The sequence below is a fragment of the Rhipicephalus microplus genome, chromosome 3 (genome assembly GCF_043290135.1).
Source record: "Rhipicephalus microplus isolate Deutch F79 chromosome 3, USDA_Rmic, whole genome shotgun sequence".
In the NCBI taxonomy this organism is placed as follows: Eukaryota; Metazoa; Arthropoda; class Arachnida; order Ixodida; family Ixodidae; genus Rhipicephalus; species Rhipicephalus microplus.
Genome location: NC_134702.1, coordinates 220,598,513 through 220,615,674, shown reverse-complemented (window position 1 = coordinate 220,615,674; position 17,162 = coordinate 220,598,513). Strand labels below are relative to the sequence as shown.

The 17,162-nt window shown below is 44.3% G+C and overlaps 2 long non-coding RNA genes across 2 annotated transcripts in view; one reads left to right on the top strand and one right to left on the bottom strand.

Annotated features, from left to right (window-relative positions):
- Window positions 1-1,541: 1,541 nt before the first annotated feature.
- The window catches only part of LOC142803506 (uncharacterized), a 101,317-nt gene continuing 85,696 nt past the window's right edge, over window positions 1,542-17,162 (bottom strand). The window contains exon 3 of the long non-coding RNA XR_012894146.1: window positions 1,542-2,265. This is a non-coding gene — a long non-coding RNA (uncharacterized LOC142803506). The remainder of the gene's footprint in view (window positions 2,266-17,162) is intronic.
- LOC142803505 (uncharacterized) lies at window positions 15,499-16,256 on the top strand. Its single transcript, XR_012894145.1, has 3 exons — window positions 15,499-15,651; window positions 15,759-15,821; window positions 16,063-16,256. It is a non-coding gene; the product is annotated as an uncharacterized LOC142803505 (long non-coding RNA).

Sequence of the window (17,162 nt, the reverse complement as noted above, 5' to 3'; positions counted from 1 at the left end):
CTTCGTCACTATCAATCTCGAGATGTCCGGGTAAAAAAGCGTCCCAATTAATGTGAGGCAGATTAAAGTCTCCAGTAAGAATTAGCCTGGTGTTCCCATTTACATGGGCACAAAGAAAGTTATTCAATTCGTCAAGGTAGTCTGATGCTGTTGTGGGTGGTCTATACAGGACACCAAGAAGGTATACTGTGTTAAAAAGGCTAACTTTACACCACACTGTTTCAGGTACATTGCTTAGAACATGCGCGGCCACAACAGAGTTATTTACTACGATAGCGACCCCGCCTCCTCGCGAGTTTCTATCAGATCTAAAGATTTTGTAGCCTTTTGGCACAATGCAGTTATCAGGGACACAACTGTGTAGCCACGTTTCAGTTACGGCCACCACATGAGGACTTCGTGATAGCAAAACGTATTCAGGTCCAGTTACTTTGTTAACGATGCTTCGGGCATTAAATAAAAGAAGCCGGAGCTATGTCTGTGGTGAAGAAAAGGGCGTTCTTAGCGTGTTAGATGACATGCTCTTGTTTCTTGTAGTGCTCCTTCCTGCACCGGCACCTTCAAAAGCATATCTCTGTTTCTGTTTATCTGCATGATTTTGATGCATTTCTTCTCGAGTGACATCCCAGCTATATGTATATCACCGTTTACTTCAATCTTATCATGCACCAACTTAACCTGCGCACCTTTAGCCCTATCTGAACTGCACTTTTTCATAATCCTAAATTTCAACCGTGTCTCGGGCGTAGTTGTGGCTTATGGTTATATTGGTCCTTTTAAGTTTCTTGCAGTTTCTTAGAACACTTTCCTTCTCACGGTAATCATAAAACTTCATGATTACCTTTTTTTTGCATATGAATTTTTTTGTACTGTGCGTTGAAATTGTGGTCTTCTTTTCACCAATAGGACTTATTATCATGGTCCACATAATAAACCGAGGCTATAACATTTCTCATACTAGAGAAATGTGCTCAGTGTTGGTAACTACTACCTGTTTTAGATTTCGTTCAAATGACTGTTACGTTCATGTCGTTTACCAATGACTACGGCATGTTTTTTAACGTTTTTTTTATGTTCTCAGTGTAATACTGATTTATTGCCTTTGCAGTTTTTTTTGTTGGATTATTTATCAACTTCTGTTGTACACGTAATCATTACCTACAACTGTTCGTGTTTTTCTTTTTTGTCCTTTTTTCCATAAGTCTTATGAATGTGTATTACTATGTATAATGATGTATAAAGACCAAGTCCTCCCATGTTTCTCCTAGAAATCGCTACATTTGCCTCTTCCTGTCAATGTGCATTCAAATCAAATGTTTTATTTTCCAGCAAAATCAATTTTTGTGTGGTTGATCATTGTTACTGTTGGACTTTGTAGGGGGCCGGAGCTTTGTCAAGCCGCAGTACTGCGGCTTTTTTTCCGTCACCCCCATATTTCTCTATGAGAAATAAAAGTTGATTGATTGATTGATTGATTGATTGATTGATTATGGGCCTATCTGTCCCAGGTTTTTCCTTACTGAGTCGATAGATTCTTTCAATCGTTTGAATATATATACCAAGGGTTTCGTTAAAGATCGCATCGACCACGACTTTCTTCAAATCAACAGCTGAAGCTCCCTTGCTTTCAGGAACACCAAAAACCAAAAGATTATTGCGTCGACTGTGGTTTTCATAATCTGCAAGTTTAGCAGCTTGTTCCTGCACGATATGCTCTAGGATCTCAATTCGTTTATTCATTTCCTGTATTAGCGTAAGATAGCCACTTAATTTTTTAGTTTTAGCATTCAATGCATTGATTTCTTTCTTTAGTGCGTCCATTTTACGGTCCGAAGCCCCTTGGTTGTCTAGAATAGCTTGTAGCATTTGAGTATTAGTGGGCCCAGGGTTTTTCTCCACATCGCCCGACAGCAGGATTGAAATCGTTGTACAGCAATGACAAAGAATTCTGAAACATCTGCCAGGGCATGGCACTAGTAACAAAAATTGATCGTCACTTCTATAACAAACAACATTCGTAAAGTAACCAACCTGCATAAGTGCAAGCAAAATCTTAAACATGTTGTTTGTCAGTTGCGTGCCGTGCCCTCTGAAGAATCTGCTGTTGTGCTGGTCCTTTAGTATATCCGCCGCCGATGACGTAATGCACCGTGACTGCGTATTCGCCGGTAGATAAATCCCAGTCTCGTCTCGCTGTCCGTCCGTTAGAACGATAGCAGTTCCGAGGCAGTACGGCAATGTGAAGGCAGAAAGACACAGCATAACCTGCATAGGTGCAAGCAAAATCTTAGGCATGTTGTTCATCGGATGTGTGCCGTGCCCTCTCTATGCACCACCTATGTAGTCAAGCCCTGTATTTGCTTAACAAGGCTTGACTACATAGGTGCTTCAGTATGACTTTGGAGTGTGAAAATGTTCAGAGTCTGTAACAGCACACAGGGGTGTGAAAAGAAAGTGCAGATTGTGACACTTCCATATGATCTCGAACTTTTCTCTGTGCCTTACACACTGAGCAATGTCTTGATGAATTCTGCTTGACCTTGTTTGCCAGGATGTGGCAAAGAAAACAAGCCCGTTGGTGTGGCCGCGACAAGCGGGTTTTTTCTGCGACTTCATGTTTCGAAAAGCCGAGATAATGCGCCATTCAACAGTAAAAAAACTGGGACAACTATCTCTATTCAGTGAATAATATACCATGCAAAAGGCTAACGCTAAATGCTGTACTGTAATACAGTGAAACCTCGTTAAACCGTACCTGCGTAAGCAGTAGTTTCGTTTTAAAAGTAGTGAAGTCAAATCCCCGACTCGGCGGCCATTGAACATAATGCATTTTGTATCCACATAAGCCGTACCAGCTTATCGTGCATGTATCATCAATAACTAGTTTTTCCAATTTTTTTTGCGCACTCGCTGCGGCATGTCGTCCCCCACTGGGCATCCCGACAGAACAGCAAGCCCCAGAAATCGAAACGCGCCTCGCTTGTTTGTGTTGATGATGATGGCGGTTGTGTTGGTGAGCGCCATTTCTTGGATTTTTCTGCAACAAGAAGCACTCGGCCGGCTAGGCTTCTGGTGTTGTCAACACGATGGGGCTTTGCACAAACACGCAAACACGGTGTGCGCTTGCTTTGCTTTCTTTGTTCCTTTGGCGCCGTGCATAGGTGTTCTCTGGTTGATCCGTGCCGTACAGCTCTCGCGTCGGTTTTCACGTGTTGTGTATGTGTGCTTGCGCTGCTTCGTACTTGCGTCATGCCGAAGCTGGGACAAAAGTATCGAGTGCTGAAAATAGAGGAGAAATTGGATATAATTCGTGCTATTGAAAGTGGCACGAAAAGATCGGCGCTCGCACGCGAAAAGGACCTGCCGTTAACCACGGTGTGTGGAATTTGGAATTCTAGAGAGAAGTTGCTCGGCTATGCTGCTGCAACTGCGAAAAGGTGCCGGCTACGCGATTCGGTGTTTTCAGATGTAGAGGACGCGCTGGAAAAGTGGCTAAAAGCTGCACGGTCAAAAAATCTGCCTATCAGCGGACCCCTGCTCGTGGAGAAGGCCCTGGTTTTTGCCTTGCAGCTCAACCATGACAACTTCATGTGCAGCAATGGCTGGCTGGCCAGATTTCGGGCGAGGTACGGCATTACCACGAGGACTGTTTCGGGAGAAGGTGCTGCTGTTGACGTGGATGGCGCGGAGCAGTGGCAAAATGGTCAGCTGAAGAACATCTTGGAAGACTACGAACCTGCTGACATCTTTAATATGGATGGATCGGTGCTATTTTTTAAGCTGCTACCAGACAAAATGCTCGCGTTCAAAGGCAAGACGTGCACCAGCGGCAAGCATACAAAAGACAGAGTATAAGTAACGTTTTACGTAAACATGACTGGAACCTACAAAACTCCGCTCCACGTGATTGGAAAGTCGGCGAAGCCTAGATGTTTCAAAGGCACCCGGTTGACATCAGGGGTCATCTATCGCAGCAACACCAAAGCATGGATGACGGCAAAACTCTTTGAGGAGTATGTGCGCCTCATCGATCGTCGTTTTGCGGCTAAGAACAGAACAGTTCTTATTATTTTAGACAACGCTTCGGCAAACGTCGCCCTCGACAACCTGACGGCTGTGAAGCCGGCGTTTCTACCACCAAACACAACAGCGATTGCCCAGCCCTTGGACCAAGGCATCAATCGAGCTGTAAAACAGCTCTACAAGAAGAATCTGTTGTGCAGATTTGTTCTCGCCATTGAATGTGGCAAATTATTTTCCATCGACCTGATTGGCGCGATTCACCTGCTCGAATACTCGTGGCAGCAGGTTGAAGCAACGACAGTTCAAAATTGCTTCAAGCGTGCTGGTTTACGTGTGTGTGCGGGCGACGCAGATGATGCCAGTGACACCATCGACCAGACTTCGGACATCGTAGACGAAGCTTGCGAAGCTTTGCTAGCTGAAGTGCTGGAACGGCAGGGCGTAACGGAAGGCATTTCCTTCCCCGACTTCAGAGACGCAGACAGGGATGTGCAGACATCTCCGGACATGCACGACGAAGCCATTGTAATTGGTTGTCGAAGTGTCACCAAGTGATAGTGATGAAGATGACATGGAAAGCGACAACACGGGTGGATCCAGGTGCGACAGTGGCCGAAGCTGCGCATTGCGTCAGTGTCATGCGGGTATTTGCCGAGAAGAGGGGGCTGGCGGAAAAGCTGGCTCACAGCATAAGTGAGTTTGTGGCCGCTGTCATAGCTGCTTGGCCGCCGCGTCGTCAAATGAAGATTACAGACTTTGTCACGCGAAGTTAATAAAAACTTCACGTTTTTTGTTCTTTCATAGCACTCCCTGAAGGTATTTTTTTTTTGACAGGTAAGTGAGCGACTTGGCGCAATTTTGGTTAAGCAGTACTACCGTTTAGTGCGTACTTTTTTCGAGCTCCGGCCGACTACGGTTTAACGAGGTTTCACTGTATATGAAACAATATCAACAATGTCTATTCTATTCTGCTGTCATGTGGTAAGGTTTAGGGGAGTGGAACAGGGCGCTGCCTTAATATCCACCTGCGTGAGCACCATAGCTCTTCAAAAGATGCACCGTTCCCTAATTGGTCCACCCACTGAGCCGCCAACACTAGACCCCGTTATTTCGCCACATGACCACCGTTTTGAAACACATTGAGACATGCATAGCAGAAATAGCGGATGCTTTTGCTATCTACAAAAATTGTGATACGTGTGTTAGCGCACCGTCAATAGCACTAGTTGATCGAGAGCCGACGTATTTCGAAGAAACCTAATGATGCTACATATATTGTTCTTTGTCACGTGCATAGGTTGTGGGTGCGTGTTTTGTTCTGTTTTCTTCCAAATGCTTTTCTGTTTAGCTTGACTAAAGCAACCAGTTGAGAGCCCGCGCTCGTGTTGTTCAGTCTTCCCTTGTGATTCGTCTCTGAGCTAAGCCACTATGTGTGTTGAAAATAAACATATTCTAGGCAGCTGGCAATGTGCCCAACTAAGCCCTTTTGCCCCCGCTAACCCGGCCAGTGAATCGCCGGTCGATGAGTTGCAGCAGGCACAGTCAATCGGTTATTAAGAAATAATTAAAACTGTGTCGGCTCCTTTCTGAAAAACTGGGACAGCGAGGAAATATTCTTTGACAATGAACTGACAGGATGCGTGTTTTCAATGTGTGATGTTACGAGAACAAATAGTAGAAGGCGCCGGTAGCAACAAGCACACAACGTAGGCGCACATATTCGTGCAATTGAATCTTGAGTACATCAAACTATTGGGAACCGCGCATTTGGAGCTATCCAAAATGAATGAGTCAAATACGCATATATACAGCTTGGAAATGAACGTGCATTGCACCCGGCGTACTGTTGATCGCGATTAAGCCTGATGAAGATATAATTTTTAAAAAGTGATTGGCATTGTTCTGCAGCTGGTATAAGAGAGTCAGTGGCATTAGGCTCGATCGTGATAAAATGTGCCCGTGTGACAGCGCTTCAGGGTTTAACTATCGAAAGGCTGAAATGGTATTACTTACGCCACAGAAACACGAATGATCCATGGGTTGCGCTTTGGCGCGCTAGATCTTGACCAGCCACAAAAATTGTCTTTTCGGATCTTTCGGAAATCTGAACACCCTATAGCCATTTCGCGAATGGTTTGTGGAACATCACGGCAGCGAGACAGCTCAGTGAGCTGATCTCACCTACGGTAAGTGCGTGCTCAATAATTAACTAGGAGCTGCTATTGAACATAAGCAGTTTTACAGCCTTGCTTCAGTTTTTCTTTTCGCGAAGGCAACTCGTGGTGGCTACGACAGCTTACTCGGGTGCGGAAACACAAAAAGAATTACGGCGCAGTTCCATCTCACATGCTTGATTGTATATCGTGGTGGCTCTTCCGCATGTTTAGTCATTTCTACAAAAGGGTCAGTCAACGGGCTTCGAAATGTGCATGAAAAGCTCGCGCATTTTTCCTGCGCGTGACCAACCTCCTTATATGTGCAATGACGTACGTCAACTCGACGATCAGCGACGTTGACTTCATTACTCTTTGCTGAGACTTGGTTTAGACCAATCGACGAGCTGCGTGCTACGTCAAGTCGCCGATCACCGAGTTGACGTCACTGCGCGTATAAGGCGGTTGGTCACGCCAATGCGCGAGCTTTTTTGGCACGTTTCGGAGCCTGTTGACTGGCCCTTTAACTGCAGCTACCCATTTGACATCCACTGTGCGATTCTGACGAAACTTGTGAAAAGCGACCTGATCGCAACCACAAGTGCATTGGAAGCCATATGCCACGCAGTGATTAGGCTTCCCTAGTCCATTTTGACCCCAAAAACACAAATAGTGAATATCGGATGACGGAAATTTTCTAAACAGGAGAACGGTGTAATATGGCAAAAAGTCTCTACGAACCGGCAGAACTGATGCTTCACTGGGAAGCAGATGGCAGCAAAAACAAGGCACAATACCGAATTAAACAAGCTGAGCTGACTGAGCGACGCGGGCGGCTTCGCAGCTTGATACTTACGGTGACCTCACCTCCCCACGTGTTTATCCTCCCCACGCTCCGCTTCTGCACGCAGTGCGCACCGGGAGGAGCCGTTTCCTCCGTCACAGTTTCCTCGTTTGTAGCGCCATTGTTCAATGAAAAATCCCGAAATAAAACAGTCATAGGCTAGTTGTAAGAGGTCACTCAGTCTGAATTTGCCATAAATTCGCGAATACAAAGTTGCTTCAGTGTCCCTTTAAGAGTCTCCCTGCTCATGCAGGTGCCCTTCAGAACGCAGAACCCAGCATGCTTCTTTTTCTTTTTGTTCAGGTGAAAAATCCTTACGAGACCAGATGTTTAGCAAATGGTCGTGTTTGTTGTGCTTTAAACCACATATGACGTATGGGAGAAAAATTTAGTGATAACAAGGTTTTGTAGTAGCGAGAATTTTTGCATGGTTCCTGCACGCTGGGCAGACCGCGAATTCAGCTCCCAAACATCGTCTAGACAGGGACGTACATGATTTGGCCAGGATTATCATCAATGCTATAATTCAGTAAAACTTCATGAATCATTTGTCATCCACAGTATTGAAGTAGAAAGTCTAATCCTTTTGGGAGCGAAATATTCTATGGTGATAAAAGAGCTGTGAAACCGCTCTCAAAACAAACAGCTGTACTCTCACCGAAAGTGGCCTCACACACCTGCATGGTTTAGAACTACCTTATATAATGATCGCACTCGCGTTAATGATCGCACCCGTGAATTTCATTGTCTAAATGCGAATTTTTCTTTTCCCCACGTAATGATCGCACCCCGAACTTGTCGCATCGATATGTCATGGGCCAAGTCTAGCCGATGACATCACCTTTATTATCTCTCGAATGAAACTCTCCAACTGCACGCACCAAACATGTTCTTAATATTGACCCACCGTTGGCGGAAACGTGCCATTTAGGATTGCAGTAAGGGCAAATGCCGCAGTTTTCACTGAATGCCCGCCATGTGCTTTTATGTCTGTGGCAGCTGAACACGCCCGCAGAACGCCTACCAGTTTGGAGAATGGTAACTGTACCTTTGGGCTGTTGTATCAAAATATAATGCAAATGCGTAGCGGCGGCGTACTGAACTGTAATATCGCGAGGCGAGATGGCGCTGGTAGTACTATCATCATCAATAAAGAGACGCATTTTTTTGCTGCAGTTTGGGGGGGGTGGGGGCAGCTGGTTCGCGCTGCTCGCTTTCTCTGTTTTTTTTTTCCGTTGCTAAATCGCACTTCGCGCCTGTAATCATCGGCAGGTGACCTAGCTGGCCCCGACTGGCGAAAACAACATCAATCAAGTAGGGTTTGCATCGTTTATTGCGAGTGTCCAAGCCCGTACAATCAATGTATACAGTCGGGTTCGAACAAAACAAGTCGCTCATACATATCGAAAGCTTTCAACCCAGGTGTAACGACTCTTGAAAGCTAACAAGCACATGCATATAACTGAACATCGAGATCGCTGAATGAACGTCGCTCTCATTGTGTTGCGGCGCTCGAGTTTAATGGCATGGCTTCAGGACAAGGGTCCGATTCTGCCGTCAGACGCGGCGTTTGCCCTGTAGTGTTGCTCTTGAAGTGAAGTGAATGCATGATGTGGAATCGGGAAGGAAACTTGCACATTGCCGATAGATAGCTCGCGCAGTGAGAGCAATGTGTTTTGCTAAATTTGTTAAATAATCAATTGCGGATGCGTGCATTTCTGATTTTTTTCGCTCTGCAATGCTACATTGAGTACTTCACAATTGTGCAATGTCACGTCGTGTCGACAGAGTAGGCACTAGTTTTATTTCTCACCCGTGAGCCCATATCATAGATAATATGTGTTTAGGTGATGGGCCTAAAAAATATTTCCGGCTTGCTACAATTATTGTCAGAGTTAAGTTACACAGTTACTACAGCTAGAATTTCTCGTCGCAGGTAATGACCGGTTCGTCCAGTATGCAGCGAACATGTATGCTAAAGGAACACATACGAGGTGCGTGCTTACAAATCGAAAACACCAATTTTATGAAAATGAGCTTTAGGCATGTATTGTACAACTTTGTTGTTTGTACATCTTTGTTGGTGCTCTTACAGTACACTATCTGCTCAGCCCTGAGCACAATCCCTTTTTTCCTTAGATATATCGATAGAACTTGAGCAGTCTTTTGCAAGCAAGCACTCCTGAAATAAATTGGTGGTACATGATGTGAGTCTGTCCAAATGCTAGATAAATAAAGGTCACATATATTACACACTTGTTATTGTGTTTACTTGGTGGTCAAACTGATGTGGTATATTTGGATTTCGCAAAGGCATTTGATAAAGTGTCGCACTCAAAGCTCCTGTTTAAAATTAACAAAACGTTTCAACATATTCACTTGACAAAATGGTTTTCATCCTATCTCAGCTGCCGTCAGCAGTTTGTTCAAATAAAAAATAAACAGTCTAGAGCAGTTGCAGTTAATTCCGGAGTTCCCCAGGGGAGCGTGCTGGGTCCCCTTTTATTTTTGTTATATATAAATGACCTACCAAACCGGGTTACGGTCCCGATAAGGTTGTTTGCCGACGACTGTGTTGTTTATAGCAGAATCAAGACTGAACATGACCAAGTTAATCTAAACAACAATCTTCAAAGAATACAGGATTGGTGCGAAGAATGGCAAATGAGTTTGAACACAGAAAAAAACAGTTTTTACGACTATAACTACAAAGAAAGCACCTCTAGATTACAACTACCAGATTGGTATTGCTTTCCTTAAGCGTGTACAAAACTATAAATATCTTGGGTTATGGTTCACGCCCAACCTCCGGTGAAACACTCATAATGATAATGTATGCTCCAGGGCTACCAAGGCACTGTATAGCCTTAGACGTAACCTTTATACCGCCCCATCTGATATAAAGTGTCTTGCTTACAAAACCCTTGTCAGACCTATTATCAAATATTCTAAAATTGTCTGGGACCCTTACACAAAGGCAAACTGCAATAAAATAGCAAAAATACAGCGACTTGGTGCGAGATTTATTTTTAATAAATATCGGCGACATCATTCACGTACTGAACTTTGTAAAAAAGCTGGACTGGATAGTCCTGAACTTAGGACGAGGATTGAGCATCTGAAATTCCTCTTCCAGTTAATTCATAATAATTTTAAACTAAACTATTCAGATTGCTTCCAAATCAACACACAAGAACACTCCAGACATCGCCATAATATGTACATACCACCCCTAGTCCCACGTAACGATTGCTTTAAGTTCAGTTAATTTCCACGTGCTATTGAAGATTGGAATATGCTGCCAGAGTCTATATTTGGTTGTTCCTCGCTTACATCATTTGAACAGAATCTAAAACGTTTATTTCCTGAATAACAGTGACGTGCGTGTGTACTTTTTGTTGGTTTCATGAGACTGCAGTAGTTGTCTTTCAAATCTTCAGCGCGGTGCAAAAGTGCCGCCTCAAATGCGTCATGTGCTGTTCTGCGCATATGTATTGCATCGCATGTGTGTCCCATTTCTTGTTATGTATTACTTCGAGTTGCTGCTCACAATAATACCGAGAAATTATCTCGAGACCTGTACGGTACTTCTTTTTCGCAAATAATTGTTTGTACTTCCACCCTGTAACGGCCCACTTCTGGGCTAACAGTATAAATAAATGAATGAAATGAAAATGAAACTTTTTCAGTATACTTATGCTTGAAAGCTGAAGTTTTTTTCTTCCAGCTACTTTTAGAGGTTAGGATTTGAAATACGTATCATCTTGCAGTGTGGCTGTGGATAAGTCAAGATCATGTATGTTTCAACTACCTGTTCAATTTCCTAAATTTTTTTCGTGACCCTTGTGCACAGAATTTAACTTTGTAGTGGTAGACACTATAGTTACGACAACCTAATTTAAACAGAAATATATGGGCTCAAATAAATAAGGTCCAAACAAATGACATTGTAGCCTCACAGGAGACAAGACTTCTCGTCGAAACATTCGCTCTGACACCTTATGTTAACATATTTTACATATTTTCAAGCTTCCATCTTTTAAGGGTCAGTTTAGTTCACCTGCACCAATCGGAACTGGTTCACAGCTGCGCACGAGAAGTTCAAACTTGTGCAGCACGAGTTCAGCAGTCTGCTTCACAAGTGAATGACAAGGTGCCGACAAGGTGGAATCCTTATTTTCGTTCGCTTAATTTAATGAGGTGCAAATATCTTGGCAAAACACGCCGCATTTGTAGAGGTGGGTACAGTACCTACGTCTAATGCTATGTTGTTTGTTAAACTGTGCGTGCGGCTGCAGCAAACCAACGCCGTCAGAGCAGAAGGTACAGGAAAGTCATGAATTAGTCTTGGTGCTGTACCTCTCCGGCGCTTTTTGAAATGAATGGCACGATTTAGAAGATGCTATTGCTGCGCCACTGAAACGAATGGCGAGGTGCAGCACTTTGTAAAATGGATCATGTGGTGCAAGCGAATCAAACAAAAAAAATGTAGGGCGGAAGTAGGGCGCCTTGAATGATTTTTTCGCCCCCTACAGGTGATCACTTGAACTTGAGAGTTTCCGGGGCCTGACGCGCCTATTTGTTTCTGTGATCTGAAAGCAGGCATCACTACGCTAATGCCGTAAATTTACTGATTTAAAAGAAAGCATTCCTTATTTAGATGGAAGAAACTGTTCTGACGCATGTGACGTACTCACAACCTCCATAACTGGCGAAAAGAAGACAGAAAAATGTGGTCGCTTCGCTCCGTCAGTCGCCATGTTTGTTTTGACATCTCACACTGTTACCGCGGCGGCCGCCTGTTGGTCGACTTGTGTTCATCCCGCAGCAATGTTTTTGTTTCCCGAGACCACGTTTTTTTGTGTTTGTGTGTGTTCTTTGTGATCGTCTGTTGAAGCGCCGTTTTCCCATGGGGCGGTATGCGAGCTTTACTACCTCGTTCAAGCTGAAGGCGCTTGACTACGCGCTAGAGCACGGCAACCGCACTATCGGCAGACATTTCGGCATTGACGAAACCTGGATCCTATACTAGAAAAAACAGCGCGACAAGCTCACGGCTACAAACGGCACGTGATGGGCTTTCCGCGGACCCAAATCTGGCACGTTCCCTGACATTGAAAAGGCAGTCCTCGAATACGTGAAGGAGATGCGCAAGGACGGTTATGCAGTGACGTTAGACATGATACGGATGCAGGCGCGCACAGTTTCTCGGAGGCTGGGAATAGCCACAAAGGACTTCCGCGTCAGTTACGGCTAGACGACACGCTTCATGCGGCGGAATGGGCTGTCGCTGAGGCTGCGGACGTCGTTGTGCCAGCGACTTCCGTCCGCATATGGAAACAAGGTGATCGATTTCCACGGGTTCATCAAGAGAATACGCCAGAAGAACGGCTTCCTGCTGTCACAGATAGGCAACGCCGACCAAACGCCGTTGACGTTCGACATGCCTCAAAGCACTACTGTGAACGAGAAAGGTGCTCGAAGCGTCCTCGTGAAAACGTGTGGTGCGGAGAAGCAGCAATGCACCAAGATGGTCGCAGTGACGGCAGATGGGCGGAACTGCCGCTGTATGTTATTCTGAAACGTGAAACTGTTCCGAAGGGAAACATTTCCCGTGGCATCCACATCCGCCATGACGGCAGACCTCATGGTCGATTGGATCAAGACGGTTTGAGGGCGAAGAGCAGGAGCGCTTCTGCTTCCTTTACTTCTTGTGCTGGACAGCTTTTGAGGCCATCTCGTTGACATTGTCCGTACCGAGCTGAAGGAGCGGCGCACGGAAATCGCGGTGATCCCTGGGGGGTCTAACTTCGCTGCTACAGCCTCTGGACGTGTCACTGAACAAACCGTTCAAGGACAACGTCCGAAAGCTGTACACAGAGTGGATGGTGGCGAGCGACCACGATTTCATGCCAAGTGGCAAAATTAGGAGACCGTCCGCGGAAGTCCTCTGCTTATGGATTCTCGAAGCGTGGAGTACCATTTCGGACGATGTGGTCGTCAAGAGCTTCAAAAAGACCTGGCATTTCCAACGCGCTCGACGGAACAGAAGATGACCGTCTGTGGGACAGTGAAGACACTGCCGGTTCCGGTAAGGAATCGTGCAGCGACAACACCGACGCCAGTGACGCTTCAGAGTGTGAATAAACGTTAGGGGGTCAGTGGTAAAAAATAAAAGGGCAGGGTGCCATTTATGTAGCTCCTGCGTAATGCGTGCCCTTTATTACAAAAGTAAGCCTTAATTTACATTTATTTTTGGTTATGTTGATGATAGCTATCGTAAGAACTCTGATTAGCAAATTTTTTGCGTTTTCAGTGCTCGGAATATTTTTTTCAGGGAAAATTTACTCCTCGTAATGATCGCATCCGGAAGTTGGAGTCAATTTTTTTTAAAGTGCGATCATTATGCGAGTATATACGGTATCACGTGTTGTCCAATGTACGCATGACACGCATGACACGTGAGCTCATTGTGTACACAGCTAAGCATACGTTATTACATCTATTCGCAATTTCCCTGTCATCGTCATTCTCTTTCTGCTGTGTAGAGAATACAACCCTTCAGTACGCTTGGCACACATGCTCATTGGCTTTCTAGACCAGACACGTGCGAGTCAACTTCCGGAGACAGGACAGAAACCAGTGCATTTGACATTGAAGTATGACCGGCATTAGCAAAGCTACAGCCAGAGCCACAGTCAGAACCACAGCACAATCAATAGCGATTGGTTCCCATCGCCTTGCCCAACAAAGACCAAGACGTTGCCCGACAAGAGCTTCCTTTAATGCTACGACCACTTCGAAATAGCGCATTTACACTTTTAAATATGCCAAACACACCTATGAGCTCGACTTCCCCGAAACTGTTGAAGGTTTTCAATTCCATGTTTTTTTCACTTATCGCCTCGGCGTACCCACGACCCTCTCAATGGTCACGATTTTATAGTCACATGCAACGAGAAAAAAGCAACGAGAAAAAAAAACCAATATGCCGACGAGCTGCGTCGTGGTTGGATGAGCTGAAAGGCATAATAAAGGCAGCATAAGTTTTTATCGCTTTCCACTTGACAAGGACCGTCGACAGAAATGGGCTGCAGCCGTAAAACGGGCGAACTGGTCGCCGACGCGGGCTCATCGGTTGTGTGCCAAACATTTCGTCACAGGTGAGATTTTATGTTACTTAGTCGTTGGCGCGCTCTGCTTTCTGTGACATTTTAGGCTCATCACTGTTATGCCCTATTCCATATTTCTTCTTATAACCGTTTTGTATCGCAGCCACATCGCACATGTATGGAGAGCTTAACACGCGATCCTCTGCGCATATTCATCACATTCACCAATGTTTATCTGACTGAAACGTGTTAGATGCTTCGAAACAATTTCTATGTGCCCGTGTGAACTAATGGCATGGTACCTTCAATCTCACTGCCTCAAAGGGAATGACAATTTTGGCTATGCTTTTCCGAATTGCTTGCGCTTGTTGTGACATACCAAACAGAAAGGCATTTCATCATGCTGCTCCTACTTCGATGTCAAGACTTCGAGGCTTCGATGGGCAGCTTGTTCATGAATGGACAAGTTGCACGCTCTATCATCTCTCCGGGCTGCATGCTTTCGCTGTCACTAGCACACACACGCGTTAACGGAGAGCTGCGGTTACGTAAGCCTTGCAGGCATGCATAAAAACTTCGTCCGCGGTGCTATAATACTTTTGTGCAGCCGTGTTTACAATAGTCCTCAAGATCGATTTTTCCAATTGCTTGAATAAGCGACGCGGCGCATTACTTTGTGTGCAGCGAATTACCATAACGATTGGAAACTCGTTAATGACTTCATATATTTACTCTGCGCCGTTTCTCGCTGTACTTAAAAACAACTTGCTGAACTAGGTAGTTTATCTTTTTATTAAAATAAAACGCACAGGTTGGTCAAGATCAGGCATTTTTTTTTTAGAAAGATTGGCCCATAGTGCTTTTTGTATATGTTGAAGGTATAAAGATGTTCCTGACCTGCCACGTTGAGTATGTGCACTTCTCAATTTTCCTCATCTATCCACTTACTCCTTGTAAATTTCAGTGCCAGTTAGCATATGAACTGTGCTTTTTGCCGGCCCATTTTTTCCGCTTCTTTGATATTCCTTTCTTCAACCCTCCTACCGAATTTAAAATTTTACACTTCTCTACCTGGCGATTTTCTGTCACCTCTATTTAGTTCCTCATACCCTTATTTGTCTATTGATATCTAATATTAGTAATACATGCATGCTTTTGTTAGCATTACATTCTTGTTCGGTGTTGTAGTGGCAATACTAACAGACACAATGGATGAACTCTGTAGCCCCATCATGCTACTTTTGTTCGGGTTATGTGCATGAACATATTCAGTAACATTCATTCAACATGGCAGTCGCAGTCATAAGCAATACTTTGAGTACAACTGTATTAATCTTCACTTCGTAACGATGTTCATGCAGGCAAACCTTCAGATAACCCACATCATCCCAATTATGTGCCAAGCTTGTTTGCGCACAAAAAAAAGACAGAAAGGGAGTGGTACATAGCCGTCTCCAACGTGCAGCATCAAGATCCCTTGCTAGAGAGGTTCATTGAGAGTTTGAACCATGGGGAACTCGTGAGTCATTTACAAGCTTCTTCACGTTGAAATTTACAATTTTAGTCATTCAATACTGAGGTGTGGGCATGCATTAATTTTGATGGTCTCGCCAACATCTTTTGCAGAAGCACCTGATCCAGACTACAATTGTGGTCATGACAGTTCACATATAAGTGACACCTTTTGTGGTAAGAAGCTTGATGTTTAGTCGAAGTCATCGTAGTTGGTCACAGTGTCTGAAGTGATCTAGCTCAGACATTTGCTAGATGGAACAAGACAAAGGGACGCACACAGGCACTATGTTTGCGCCACTTTATCTTGCCCAGTCTAGGAAAAATCTCTGCTAAATAACTTCAGACATGTTGTACCAAGGCCAAAAGTCAGCCCTTGGTTACAGTGGCACATCTAATATTTCTCTGTTTCCTTCAGACTCTACGGCAGAGCCTTGGCAAGTTTCTGATAGTGATCCAGAATCTCAACAAGAAAGTAAAAAGAATCAAAGGTTATACAATTCGTTAAGCATAAACATTTTACAGCATCGCTACAAACATGGCCAATGGAGCTGGACACAGATGTAGCCACGGGGAAAAACGAGTCAACAGTTGTAGCAGTACCTTGCTACATTTGCAGTAAGTATACATAGCTACATGTATTGTGGTAATCTTTCTTTTTTCTGAAATGATAACTGTGCTCGCCACATGCTTGTTTCAGAGTCAAAGTATCAAGATCTGGAGAGGAAAGTAAAAGATCTGCAGAACAGAAATGAAAGTTTGGTGCGGGACAATGACATTTTGAGACAGTACCTGCAAGACAGTGAAGAAGAAGCTCAAACAGCAGAAAAGAAAGCCAATAAAGCACTCTTCTCAGCAGAGTGCATCACAGAGCAGTGTGTCAGCATTTACATGAGACTCAAAACCGTCGCACTTTTTTTATCTGTTGTTTCATTATTTGACAACTCAAAATTGTATGTCTCTGATAAGTGTACTATAGCTGATGTGCTTATTGTGCTGATGATATTGAGGCTCTCACTTTTGAACACAGACCTGAGTCACAGGTTTGGCTTGTCTGCACCTGTGGTAGGCAGAATAATGTCACGAAACATGCGAGCACTCACATCAGAGTTGCAGAGTTTTATTATTTGGCCTTCACGAGAGGATGAAAGCAGAACGGTGCCGATGACAGTAAAGAGAAAATACCAGAAATGCATTGCCATCATTGACTGCACAGAAATACGTATTGAAAGGCCATTTGGCTTTTCATCAAGGCCAAGGACCTACTCAAATTACAAAAGCTCAAACACCATTAAATTTTGAGTCAGCATTACACCATGTGGAGCAATCAGCTTTATGTCTAAATGCTGGGGCGGGCAAGGATCAGACAAAAAAAATTATCTTAAAATCTGAATTTTTTAAAAAGCTTCAAGATGGTGATACAGTCATGCCCGACAGAGAATTTTTGATTAAAAAAGAAGTGGCTCATTGGGTAGCAGAGCTTGTTGTGCCAGCTCTAACAAGAGGAAAGAGACAACT